The following is a 14003-nucleotide window of genomic DNA, read 5'->3' as shown; positions in this document are numbered from 1 at the left end:
GTGAGGAAAACATAGACTTTAGATAAAAGATCACTATCACATGTGCTATATCTAACTTGGAACTTGATTAAACCAAATCTGCTCATTGGCCAACAAGTCAAATGTGCCCTATCCAAGTACTGGGGAATGTTTAAGGGCACACATAAACACATCAAAATCTGATGTGATTTGCTATCAAACTGATTTGAACTGGACAAATAAAATCTAGCCAAAATGGAAGTTTGTTCAGTAGTGTCTCTCAGCTTTCAAAAAGCCCTAAAAGAAAAATTTACAGCCTAAATGTCTCAAAAGAATCTTCTGTGGGGAGTTAATGGATTTGTTTATTAATCAAAGTTCAATCAGGAGAACTTAAATTAGTTTGTTGCTGACAATCTTTAGAAAAGCAGATTTTTAGGGTGCCTGGGTGGCTCAGGTGGTTAAGCATCTGCCTTCGGCTCAGGTCATGATCCCAGGGTCCTGGGATCGAGTCCCGCATCAGGCTCCCTGTTCCTTGGGAGCCTGCTTCTCCCTCTGCTTCTCTCTCTCTCCCTCTCTCCGTCTCTCATGAATAAATAAATAAAATTAAAAAATAAAAAAAAGAAAGAAAAGCAGATTTTTATATTGGTTTGGAACAGCCCTAAATAATCCTCTGAAACTGGGCAACATCAATCTGCAAATATAAGGTTCATGGTCCACTGGAACTCAGAGATTATCATCTGCTCCACTTCCCTCACTTCACAGGATATTCATTGCACCATTATGTGGAGAGTGAAAAGTTGGAAGTAACCTACATATCCAACAATATGGGAATGACTGAGCACAAGATTCTATCATCATGCAATGAGATAAACAGTTGTTAAAAAGAATATAGTATACTTAAATATTCTGACATGGATATTCATGACAACTATAATGTGAAAAAAGAAGAAATTTTCAAATCAAAGTGCAAGTATGACCTCATTTTTGTTTGTTTAAAAACACAAATTAAAACTCTGTGTATATGTAATGTTTGAAAGGCCACAGAACACTGTTAATAGTGGTTATATAGAAAGGGATTTTTAAAAGCAAAAGCATCAACAAAACCAAAAGACAACCGACAGAATGGGAGAAGATATTTGCAAATGACATATCAGATAAAGGGCTAGTATCCAAAATCTATAAAGAACTCATCAAACTCAATACCCAAAGAACAAAGAATCCAATCAAGAAATGGGCAGAAGACATGAACAGACATTTTTCCAAAGAAGACATCCAAATGGCCAACAGACACATGAAAAAGTGCTCAATATCGCTCGGCATCAGGGAAATCCAAATCAAAACCTCAATGAGATACCACCTCACACCAGTCAGAATGGCTAAAATTAACAAGTCAGGAAACGACAGATGTTGGCGGGGATGCGGAGAAAGGGGAACCCTCCTACACTGTTGGTGGGAATGCAAGCTGGTGCAGCCACTCTGGAAAACTGTATGGAGGTTCCTCAAAAAGTTGAAAATAGAGCTACCCTATGATCCAGCAATTGCACTACTGGGTATTTACCCCAAAGATACAAAAGTAGGGATCCGAAGGGGTACGTGCACCCCGATGTTTATAGCAGCAATGTCTACAATAGCCAAACTGTGGAAAGAGCCAAGATGTCCATCGACAGATGAATGGATAAAGAAGATGTGGTATATATATACAATGGAATATTATGCAGCCATCAAAAGGAATGAGATCTTGCCATTTGCAACGACGTGGATGGAACTGGAGGGTATTATGTTGAGTGAAATAAGTCAAACAGAGAAAGACATGTATCATATGATCTCACTGATATGAGGAATTCTTAATCTCAGGAAACAAACTGAGGGTTGCTGGAGTGGGGGGTGGGGTGGGAAGGATGGGGTGACTGGGTGATAGACACTGGGGAGGGTATGTGCTCTGGTAAGCGCTGTGAATTGTGCAAGACTGTTGAATCTCAGATCTGCACCTCTGAAACAAATAATGCAATATATGTTAAGAAAAAAAAAAGAAGAAGAAGAAGGTAGCGGGAGGGGAAGAATGAAGCGGGGGAAATCGGAGGGGTAGACGAACCATGAGAGACGATGGACTCTGAAAAACAAACAGGGTTCTAGAGGGGAGGGGGGTGGGAGGATGGGTTAGCCTGGTGGTGGGTATTGAGGAGGGCACATTCTGCATGGAGCACTGGGTGTTATGCACAAACAATGAATCATGGAACACTTCATCTAAAACTAATGATGTAATGTATGGGGATTAACATAAGAATAAAAATAAAATAAAAAATTAAAAGCAAAAGCATCAAAACAAAAAGACCCCCTCAAGAATAATAAAATAACCCATGCAATATGCCAATAACCTAAGGCACAATGCATGCAAGAAAGGTTCCTGGGCTGCAAACAGCTCACAAATGAGCAATGGGGGTTCCCAGGGGTGCACTGGATGGGGAGGCTTTGGCTTTGCAGTGATCTCCAGCCATTATCACCCCACCACTTTTTGATGTGGAAAATGATATTCTCTCCATCTTACATTAAGTGTGGTTCAAACCCAATTTTCATTCTCCCTAGTGCTTCCTTTCCAACCAGCTGCCTCCTTTATCTATTCCTAGAGGGAAATTCTGAAAAACCACAGCAATGTCCTAGAAAATCCACCCTCCTTATGAAGTAGAATAGACTTTGACTCTCCCTTGTACATTCCACCCCCCCCATATCTGTTATAATTGTAGAAGAATATTTTAAGTGTATTACCTGAGGTTTCTCCAAGCTCACATTCCAATGCCATGGGCTTGAGAACTGTGGGCAGGTTGCCACTTTTGGAAAGCTTACCCTAAGCTAAGCAAAGCAAGAACTTTAATAGCTGCATTAAATCCTTGTGTTCTTTTTAAAAATGCTTTTGAGACACAGACAAAATTTATTATTGAGTATTCCTGGTCTCACTATGAACACTTGAGGCCTCTGCTCCCCAGCAAAGATAATATTGTCGCTGCCTGCTTAGTGTCTCCTCTTTGCCCACCCTCTTAAGGGATTTTTTTCTCTTGCCAACTTAATCGCTGCATTCCTGTGACACAGATTCAGGAGAATAAGAAGAAAGAGGTAGGACCCCAACAGGTAAAAAAAGAGCGGGGAGCACTGGGGAATAGTTGTGGAAGAGAGAAAGTGGAGAAGAGAAGCTCCACGTGGGCTCCAGCAATGAGAAAGTAGTAGGGTAATAAGAATCTTAGGAAAGATGGCTAGGATCTGTATATTGATCCCTTTTAATATGTTCTGAGAACTGCAAGCAAAATATAGAACCACTTTTCATTTGCTTTTCGTTGTTTCTTTGAATGTCACACTGCCCTGACATTCGATCACATTAAGGACAAAATTTATTCAGGCTCTAATACATTCTAGAACAGGCAGGTATGATACTCATAAAATTGTTTCTATAAGACCCAAGGTGAGGATCAATATGAAAACAGCAGATTTGAACAACACTATAGACCAAATCGACCTAACAGATATATATAGAACATTCGACCCAACAGCAGTAGAATATATGGTCTTCTAGAACACACACAGGACATTTTCCAGGACAGATCATGTTAGGCTACAATACAAGTCCAAAGAAATTTAAGAAGATAGAAATTATATCAAGTATAGTTTTCACAGTGATATGGAAGTATAAATGAGTAAAAGAAGGAAAGCTGGAACATTCTTAAATACATGAAAATTAACCAACATGTTATCGAACAACCACTAGATCAAGAATAAATCAAAAGAAAAATTTAAAAATGTCTTGAGACAAACAAAAATAGAAAAGAATCATCACAAAACATGGGAGGCAAAAAGAGCATTTCTAAGATGAAAGTTTATATTACAAATGCACACACTAAGAAAGAAGAAAGCTCTCAAATAAACAACCTAAGATTATGCTCAAGGAACTAGAAAAAGAAGAGCAAATGAAGGCTGAAGTTAGCAGAAGGAGGGCAATAATAAAGATTAAAGCAGAAATAACTGAAATAGAGAATAGGAAAACAATAGAAAAGATGAACAAAATTAAGAGTTGGTTCTTTGGGGGGAAAAGATGGCAGACGAATAGGGGACTGTATTCCAACCAGTCCCCAGAATTGAGCCGGATATCCCAGACCACTCTGAACACCCACGAAATCAGCCTGAGATGTAAGAAGATAGATCTGGATCTCTACAGACAAAATATCGCAGGCGGTTGGTTCCGAGGTACGAAGTGGGGAGCCGTGATTCTGCGGGCAGATATCGGAGGATAAATGGAAGGTGGAGGGAGCCCAGCCATAGGGATCCTACACCGCCAGTGAGTGACAGCCTCCCGCGCTGGGGACAGGGCACAGACACGCAGACTGGTAGTGGCGGGGGAAGGACTTTAGGGCAGCCCCCCGGACAGACACCCTGAGCGGTGGGGTTGCACGTGCGAACTGGGGGTGGCTGGCGGTTTTAGAAGCACAAAGGGCAGAGACATTCCCTGAATGGGAGGCAAGGACTGGAAGCGCTGCTGAGAGGTGCACAACCCAGCACACTGCAGTTTATAGCAGCACAGACAAAACCGGAGATAGTGTGGCCTGGAGAGCTCACTGAAAATCAGAATGCAATCTCCCTGCTCTGAGGCAGAGGGTTGGAAATGCTCTCTTCTGCTCTGACTCTCAGAAGAGACATGGAAAGCCACCAGGGAAAGCCGCCAGAGAACAAAAGCCCCCAAAAAACAGTTTTCACTGAGCCCATCCCCCCCCCAAAGGGGGCAGGGCAACTCTCCCCAAACAGGGTTGCCTGGGTACCAGTGTGACAGGCCTGTCCCCCAGAAGACAGGCTGAGAGAACAAGAGGACAGCAACCCTAAAGTCCCTAGAAAACAGGTGCATCTTGCTTGGGTTGTGGTCAATAATTTGGACTCTATACATTCCCTCAACCACCCCTCAACAGAATGACTAGGAGGAGGAACCCCCAAAATAGGAAAGACTCAGAGACTATGACTTATGCCACAGAGATACAAATGGATTCAGATATAACCAAGGTGTCGGAGGTGGAATTCAGGCTAGCAATTGTGAAGACAACAGCTAGAATGGAGAAATCAATTAATGGCGACATAGAGTCTCTAAGGGCAGAAATGAAAGCTGAACTGGCAAAGCTTAAAAATGCTATCAATGAGATCCAATCTAATCTAGATGATCTAACAGCTAGGGTAAGCAAGACAGAAGAATGAATTAGTGACCCTGAAGACCATTTAATAGAGAAAAAGGGAAAAGAGGAGGCCTGGGAAAAACAACTCAGAATCCATGAAAATAGAATCAGAGAAATAAGTGACACCCTGAAGCGTTCCAACGTCAGAATTATTGGAATCCCTGAGGGGGTAGAGAGAGAGAGAGGATTAGAAGATATATTTGAGCAAATCATAGCTAAGAACTTCCCTAATCTGGGGAATGAAACAAACATTTGTGTCCTAGAGGCAGAGAGGATCCCTCCCAATATCAAGGAAAACAGGTCAACACCCCGGCATGTAATAGTAAAACTCGCAAATCTTGGAACCAAGGAAACCATCTTTTTTTTTTTTAAGATTATTTATTTATTTATTTGACAGAGAGAGACACAGCAAGAGAGGGAACACAAGTAGGGAGAGTGGGAGAGGAGAAGCAGACTTCCTGCGGAGCAGGGAGCCCGAATGCAGGGCTTGATCGCAGGACCCTGGGATCATGACCTGAGCCGAAGGCAGATGCCCAACAACTGAGCCACCCAGGCGCCCCTCAAGGAAACCATCTTAAGGGCAGTTAGGGGGAAGAGATTCCTTACGTACAGAGGGAGGAACATCAGAATAACGTCAGACCTATCCACAGAGACCTGGCAAGCCAGAAAGGCCTGGCAAGACATATTCAGGGTACTAAACAAGAAGAACATGCAGCCAAGAATACTTTATCTGGCAAGGCTGTCATTGAGAATGGATGGAGAGATGCAGAACTTCCAAGATTGGCAGAAACTGAAAGAATATGTGACCACTAAGCCGGCTCTGCAAGAAAAATTAAGGGGGGGTTCTATAAAAGGAGAAAGACCCCAAGAGTGATATAGAAAAGAAATTTACAGGGACAATCTATACAAACAAGGTCTTCACAGGCAACATGATGACAATTAATTCATGTCTTTCAATAATCACTCTCAACGTGAATGGCCTAAATGCTCCCATAAACCGGCACAGGGTTGCAGATTGGATAAAAAGACAGGACCCATCCATATGCTGTCTACAAGAGACTCATTTTGAACCTAAAGATACATCCAGACTGAAAGTGAAGGGATGGAGATGCATCTTCCATGCCAATGGACCTCAAAAGAAAGCTGGGGTAGCAATTCTTATGTCAGACACATTAGATTTTAAACTAAAGACTGTAGTTAGAGACACGGGAGGGCACTATATCGTTCTTAAATGGGTCTATCCAACAAGAAGATCTAACAGTTGTAAATATGTATGCCCCCAACACGGGAGCAGCCATCTACATAAGCCAACAGTTAACCAAAATAGTCATACTGATAACAATACATTAATTGTAGGAGACCTCAATACTCCACTCTCAGCAATAGACAGAACATCTAAGCAGAAAATCGACAAAGAAACAAGAGCTTTGAATGACACACTGGACCAGATGGACCTCATAGATATATACAGAACATTTCACCCTAAAACAAGAGAATACTCATTCTTCTTCAGCGCTCATGGAACTTTCTCCAGAATAGACACATCCTGGGTCACAAATCAGGTCTCAACCGATACCAAAAGACTGAGATTATTCCCTGCATATTCTCAGACCATAATGCTTTAAAACTGGAACTCAATCACAAGAAAAAATTTGGAAGAAATTCAAACACTTGAAAGCTAAAGACCACTCTGCTCAAGAATGTTTGGGTCAACCAGGAAATCAAAGAAGAACTTAAACAATTCATGGAAACCAATGAGAAGGAAAACACATCAGTCCAAACCTATGGGATACTGCAAAGGCAGTCCTAAGGGGGAAATACACAGCCATCCAAGCCTCACTCAAAAAAATAGAAAAATCCTGAACTCACCAACTAATTCTACACCTTAAAGAACTAGAGAAAAAGCAACAAACGATGCCTAAGCCACACATTAGAAGAGAAATAATTAAGATGAGAGCAGAGATCAATGAATTAGAAACCAGAAGCACAGCACATCAGATCAACGAAACTAGACACTGGTTCTTTGAAAGAATTAATAAGATCGATAAACCACTGACCAGACTTATCCAGAAGAAAAGAGAAAGGACCCAAATTAATAAAATTATGAATGAAAGGAGAGAGATCACAACTAACACCAAGGAGACAGAAACAATTATTAGAAATTATTATCAGTAACTCTATCCCAATAAGCTGAGCAACCTGGATGAAATGGATGCCTTCCTGGAAACCTATAAACTCCCAAGACCGAAACAGGAAGAAATTGACAGCCTGATTAGGCCAATAACCAGTAACAAGATTGAAGCAGTGATCAAAAACCTCCCCAAAACAAGAGTCCAGGGCCTGATGGATTCTCTGGGGAGTTCTACCAAACATTCAAAGAAGAAATAATACCTATTCTCCTGAAGCTGTTTCAAAAAAAAAGAACAGAAACAGAAGGAAAGCTTCCAGACTCATTCTATGAGGCCAGCATGACCTTGATCCCCAAACCAGGCACAGACCCCATCAGAAAGGAGAATTTCAGACCAATATCGCTGATGAATATGGATTCCAAAATGCTCAACAAAATCCTAGCTAATAGGATCCAACAATACATTAAAAGGATCATCCACCACGACCAAGTGGGATTTATCCCTGGGATGCAAGGGTGGTTCAACATTCGCAAATCAATCAATGGGATAGAACACATTAATAAGAGGAGAGAGAAGAACCATATGGTCCTCTCAATTGATGCAGAAAAAGCATCTGACAAAATGCAGCATCCTTTCCTGATTAAAAAGCTTCAGAGTATAGGCATAGAGGGAACATTCCTCAAGGTCATAAAATCCATCTATGAAAAACCCACAGCGAATATCATCCTCAATGGGGGAAAGCTGAGAGCCTTTTCCTTAAGATCAGGAACATGTCAAGGATGCCCACTGTTGCCAATATTGTTCAACATAGTACTAGAAGTCCTAGCAACAGCAATCAGACAACAAAAAGAAATAAAAGGTACTCAAATTGGCAAAGAAGAAGTCAAACTCTCTCTCTTCGCAGATGACCTGATACTTTATGTGGAAAACCCAAAAGACTCCACCCCCAAATTACTAGAACTCATACAGCAATTCAGTAATGTGGCAGGATACCAAATCAATGCACAGAAATCAGTTGCTTTCTTATACACTAACAATGCAACTGTAGAAAGAGAAATTAGAGAAACGATTCCATTTACAATAGCACCAAAAACCATAAGATACCTCGGAATAAACCTAACAAAATAGGTAAAGGATCTATACTCTCCGAACTGCAGAACACTCATGAAAGAAATTGAAGACACAAAAAGATGAACAAACATTCCATGCTCATGGATCAGAAGAATAAACACTGTTAAAATGTCTATGCTACCCAGAGCAATCTATACCTTCAATGCCATCCTGATCAAAATTCCAATGACATTTTTCAAAGTGCTGGAACAAACAATCCTAAAATTTGTATGGAATACAAAAGACCCCGAATCATCAAGGAAATGTTGAAAAAGAAAAACAAAGCTGGGGGCATCACGTTGCCCGATTTCAAGCTATATTACAAAGCAGTGATCACCAAGACAGCATGGTACTGGCACAAAAACAGACACATAGACCAATGGAACAGAATAGAGAGCCCAGGGCGCCTGGGTGGCTCAGTTGGTTAAGCGACTGCCTTCGGCTCAGGTCATGATCCTGGAGTCCCTGGATCGAGTCCCGCATCGGGCTCCCAGCTCGGCAGGGAGCCTGCTTCTCCCTCTGACCCTCCCCCCTCTCATGTGCTCTCTCTCTCTCTCTCATTCTCTCTGACTCAAATAAATAAATAAAATCTTAAAAAAAAAAAAAAAAGAATAGAGAGCCCAGATATGGACCCTCAACTCTATGGTCAAATAAGTTTTGACAAAGCAGGAAAAATTATGCAATGGAAAAAAGACAGTCTCTTCAATAAATGGTGCTGGGAAAATTGGACAGCCATGTGCAGAAGAATGAAACTCGACCATTCTCTAACACCATACACAAAGATAAACTCAAAATGGATGAAAGACCTCAATGTGAGACAGGAATCCATCAAAACCCTAGAGGAGAACATAGGCAGTAACATCTTTGACATCGGCCACAGCACCTTCTTTCAAGACACGTCTCCAAAGGAAGGGAAACAAAAGCGAAAATGAACTTTTGGGACTTCATCAAGATAAAAAGCTTCTGCACAGCAAAGGAAATTAGTCAACAAAACAAAGAGGCAACCCACAGAATGGGAGAAGATATTTGCAAATGACACTACAGATAAAGGGCTGGTATCCAAGATCTATAAAGAACATCTCAAATTCAACACCCAAAAGGCAAATAATCAACTCAAAAAATGGACAGAAGACATGAACAGACACTTCTCCAAAGAAGAAATACAAATGGCTAACAGACACATGAAAAATGTTCATCATCATTAGCCATTAGGGAAATTCAAATCAAAACCACATTGAGATACCACCTTACGCCAGTTAGAATGGCAAAAATTAACAGGGCAAGAAACAACAAATGTTGGAGAGGTTGTGGAGAAAGGGGAACACTCTTATACTGTTGGTAGGAATGCAAGTTGGAACAGCCACTTTGGAAAACAGAGTGGAGGTGCCTCAGAAAATTAAAAATAGAGCTACCCTATGACCCAGCAATTGCACTCCTGGGTATTTACCCCAAAGACACAGATGTAGTGAAATAAGGGCCATATGCACCCCAATGTTCATAACAGCAATGTCCGCAATAGCCAAACTGTGGAAAGAGCCAAGATGCCCTTCAAAAGATAAATGGATAAAGAAGATATGGTCCATATATACAATGGAATATTACTCAGCCATCAGAAAGGATGAATACCCAACTTTTACATCAACATGGATGGGACTGGAGGAGATTATGCTACATGAAATAAGTCAAGCAGAGAAAGTCAATTATCATATGGTTTCACTTATTTGTGGAACGTAAGGAATAGCATGGAGGACATTAGGAGAAGGAAGGGATAAATGAAGGGGGGGAAATTGGAGGGAGAGATGAACCGTGAGAGACTATGGACTCTGAGAAACAAACTGAGGGTTTTAGAGGGGAGAGGGGTGGGGGGATGGGTTAGCCTGCTGATACACGTGTAGTAAGGAGGGTACGTATTGCATGGAGCACTGGGTGTTATAAGAAAACAGTGAATCGTGGATCACTACATCAAAAACTAATGATGTATTGTATGGTGCCTAATATAACATAATAAAATAAAATTTAAAAAAAAATGTTCTTTGAAAAGATAAACAAAACTGATAAAACTTTATCTAGACTCACCAAGAAAGCAAGAGAGAGGACTCAAATCAATAAAATCAGAAATAAAAAAAGAGACATTACAACTGCTACCACAGAAATACAAAGGATCGTAAGAGACTACTGTGAACAACTTTATGCCAGCAAATTGGACAACTTAGAAGAAATGGAAAAACTCCTAGGAACATACAACCTACTGAGACTAAATCAAGGAGATATAAAAAATGTGAACAGACCAACAAGTTAGGAGATTGACTCAGTAATCAAAAGCCTCCCAGCAAAGAAAGCTCAGGATCAGATTATTTCACTGGTGAATTCCATCAAATATTTAAAGAAGAATTAATGCCAATCCTTCGCAAACTCTTCCAAAAAAACTAAAGAGAAGGAAACACTCCAAATTCATTTTATGAGGCAAGCAGTGTCCTGATGCCAAAGCTGCATAAGGACACTACAAGAAATAAAACCTCAGACCAATACCCCCAATTAATACAGATACAAAATACTCAACTAAATGTTAGCTACCCAAATTCAACAGCATATTGAAAGGATCATACACCCCTCCTTGATCAAGTGGGATTCATCCCTGGGATACAAAGAAGTTCAATATATGCAAATCAATCAATATGATACATCACACTAATATAACGAAAGATTAAAAAATAATATGACCATCTCAAAAATGCAGAAAAAGAATTTGGCAAAATTCAACATTCTTTCATGATATAAACTCTTAAAAAATTGAGTATAGAAGAAATATAGCTCAATATAATAAAGATCATATATGAAAAGCCCACAGCTACCATCACACTCAACAGTGAACAGGTGAAAGCTTCTGCTCTAAGATCAGGAACAAGACAAGGGTGCCTACTCTAACCACTCTTCTTCAACAGAGTATTGGAAGTCCCAGCCAGAGCAATGAGGCAAGAAAAAGAAATAAAAGGCATCCAAATAAAAAAGGAAGAAGTAAACTTGTCTCTACAGATAACATGATCTTATATATAGGAAACCCTGAAGACTCAAAAAAAAAAAAAAACTATTAATCCAAAAAACTATTAGAACTAATCAATGAATTCAATAAAACTACAAGATTAACATACAAAAATCAGTTGTGTTTCTATACATTAATGACAAACTATCTAAAAAATAACAAAAACAATTCCATTTATAACAGCATCAAAAAGAATAAAATTCTTAGAACCAAATTTAACCAAGCAAGTAAAAACTATAAGTATACTGAAAACTATTAAACACTGATGAAAAAAATTGGAGAAGGCACAAATAAACAGAAAGATACTCCATGATCATAGATCTGAAGAATTAATATTGTTAAAATATTCATACAATCCAAAGCCATCTGTTGATTCAATGAAATCCCTGTCAAAACTCCAATAGAGGGCGCCTGGGTGGCTCAGTCATTAAGCGTCTGCCTTCGGCTCAGGTCATGATCCCAAGGTCCTGGGATCGAGTCCCACATCGGGCTCCCAGTTCGGTGGGAAGCCTGCTTCTCCCTCTCCCACTTCCCCTGCTTGTGTTCCTGCTCTCGCTATCTCTCTCTCTTCAAATAAATAAATAAAATCTTAAAAAAAAAAAAAAAAGAAAGAAAATCTTAAAAAAAAAAAAAAAACTCCAATAGAATTTTTCAAAGGAATAGAAAACACAATAATAAAACTCTTATAGAACCACAAAATACCCTGAAGAGCCAAATAGTCTTGAGGGGGGGAAAAACCCACAAAGATGGACACATCATACTTCCTGATTTCAAACTATATTACAAAGCTATAGTAAACAAAACAGTATGGAACTGGCATGAAAATAGACACATAGACTAAAGGAACAGAAGCAAGAGCCCAGAAATAAACCCATGCGTACATGGTCAACTAATATATGGTCAACAAGGGAGTCAAAAATACTCAATGGGGAAAAGACAATCCCTTCAATAAATAGTGTTGGGAAAACTAGATATTTACATGTAAAAAAATGAAACTGGACACCTATCCTAAAACACAAAAATTCACTTGAAATGGAGGACTCGAAACCATAAAACTCCTAGAAGAAAACACAAGGAAAATGTCCCTTTATACTGGTCTTGGCAATGATTTTTTTTTTTTTTTTTTTTTTTTTGGGCTATGGCACCAAGAGCACAAGCAACACAAGCAAAAATAAACAAATGGGAATATAGCAAATTAAACTACTTCTGCACAGCAAAAAAACAAAAAAAAACAACCCACAATTAAAATCGAAAGGGAACCAAAGGAATGAAAGAAAATGCTTGCAAACTATGTATCTGATAATGTGTTAATATCCAAAATATGTAAGGAACTCATAAAACTCAATAGTGAAAGAACAAACAGCCCCATTAAAAAATGGGTAAAGGTCCTGAATAGACATTTTTCCAAAGAAGATATACAAATGCCAATAGGTACATGAAAAGCTGCTTGACAAACACCACTAATCATCAGGAAAATGCAAATCAAAACTACAATGATATATTATCTCACATCTGGTAGAATTGCTGTTATCAAAAAGACCAGAGATAACAGGTGCTGGTAAGGATGTGGAGAAAAGGGAACACTTGTACTCTGTTGGTAGGAATATAAACTGGTGCAACTACTATGGAAAACAGCATGGGGTTTCCTCAAAAAATTAAAAACAGAAATACCATGTGATCCAGCAATTCCACTTCTGGGTATTAATCGGAAGGAAATGAAATCACTATCTTGAGATATCTGCACTCCTATGTTCACCATAGCACCATTTACAGTAGCCAAGACCTGGGAACAATATAAGAGTCTAATGACAGGGGCGCCTGGGTGGCTCAGTCATTAAGCGTCTGCCTTCGGCTCAGGTCATGATCCCAGGGTCCTGGGATCGAGCCCCGCATCGGGCTCTCTGCTCAGCAGGGGAGCCTGCTTCTCCCTCTCCTACTCTGTCTGCTTGTGTTCCCTCTCTCACTGTCTCTCTCTGTCAAATAAATAAATAAAATCTTAAAAAAAAAAAAAGAGTCTAATGACAGACAAATGGATCAAGAAAACACACACACACACAAATATTAGTCAATCATAAAAAAGTAGGAAATCCTGCCAGTTGCAACAAGATGGATGAAATTTGAGGGTGTTATGCTGAATGAAGTAAGTCAGAGAAAGATATATATTTTATGATCTCACTTATATGTGGACTCTAAAAAAACTGAACTCACAGAAACAGAGATAGATCGGTGACTGCCAGGGGTGGGAGGTGTGAGGGAGAGGGAATGGGGGAAGGTGGTCAAAGGGTACAAACATCCCAGTTATACGTTCTGAGGATGGAATGTACAGCATGGTGACTATGGTTTATGATATTATATTGTATATTTGATTTTTTTATGTTAACGTTAGTCATCATACAGTACCTCATTAGTTTTTGATGTAGTGTTCCATGATTCACTGTTTGCATATAACATCCAGTGCTCCATGCAATACATGCCCTTCTTAATACCCATCACTGGGCTAACCCATCCCCCAACCCCCACCCCTCTAAAACCCTCAGTTTGTTTCTCAGAGTCCATAGGCTCTCA

The 14003-nt window shown here is 39.8% G+C and overlaps 1 protein-coding gene across 1 annotated transcript in view; it reads right to left on the bottom strand.

Annotated features, from left to right (window-relative positions):
• Positions 1-14003, bottom strand: part of PGM5 (phosphoglucomutase 5) — a 200328-nt gene that overhangs the window by 103502 nt on the left and 82823 nt on the right. The window lies entirely within an intron of this gene.

This window comes from Neomonachus schauinslandi, chromosome 13 (assembly GCF_002201575.2).
Source record: "Neomonachus schauinslandi chromosome 13, ASM220157v2, whole genome shotgun sequence".
NCBI classification, from domain to species: Eukaryota; Metazoa; Chordata; class Mammalia; order Carnivora; family Phocidae; genus Neomonachus; species Neomonachus schauinslandi.
Note: the sequence above shows the minus strand (reverse complement) of the source record. Positions and strands in the feature narration are given on the sequence as shown.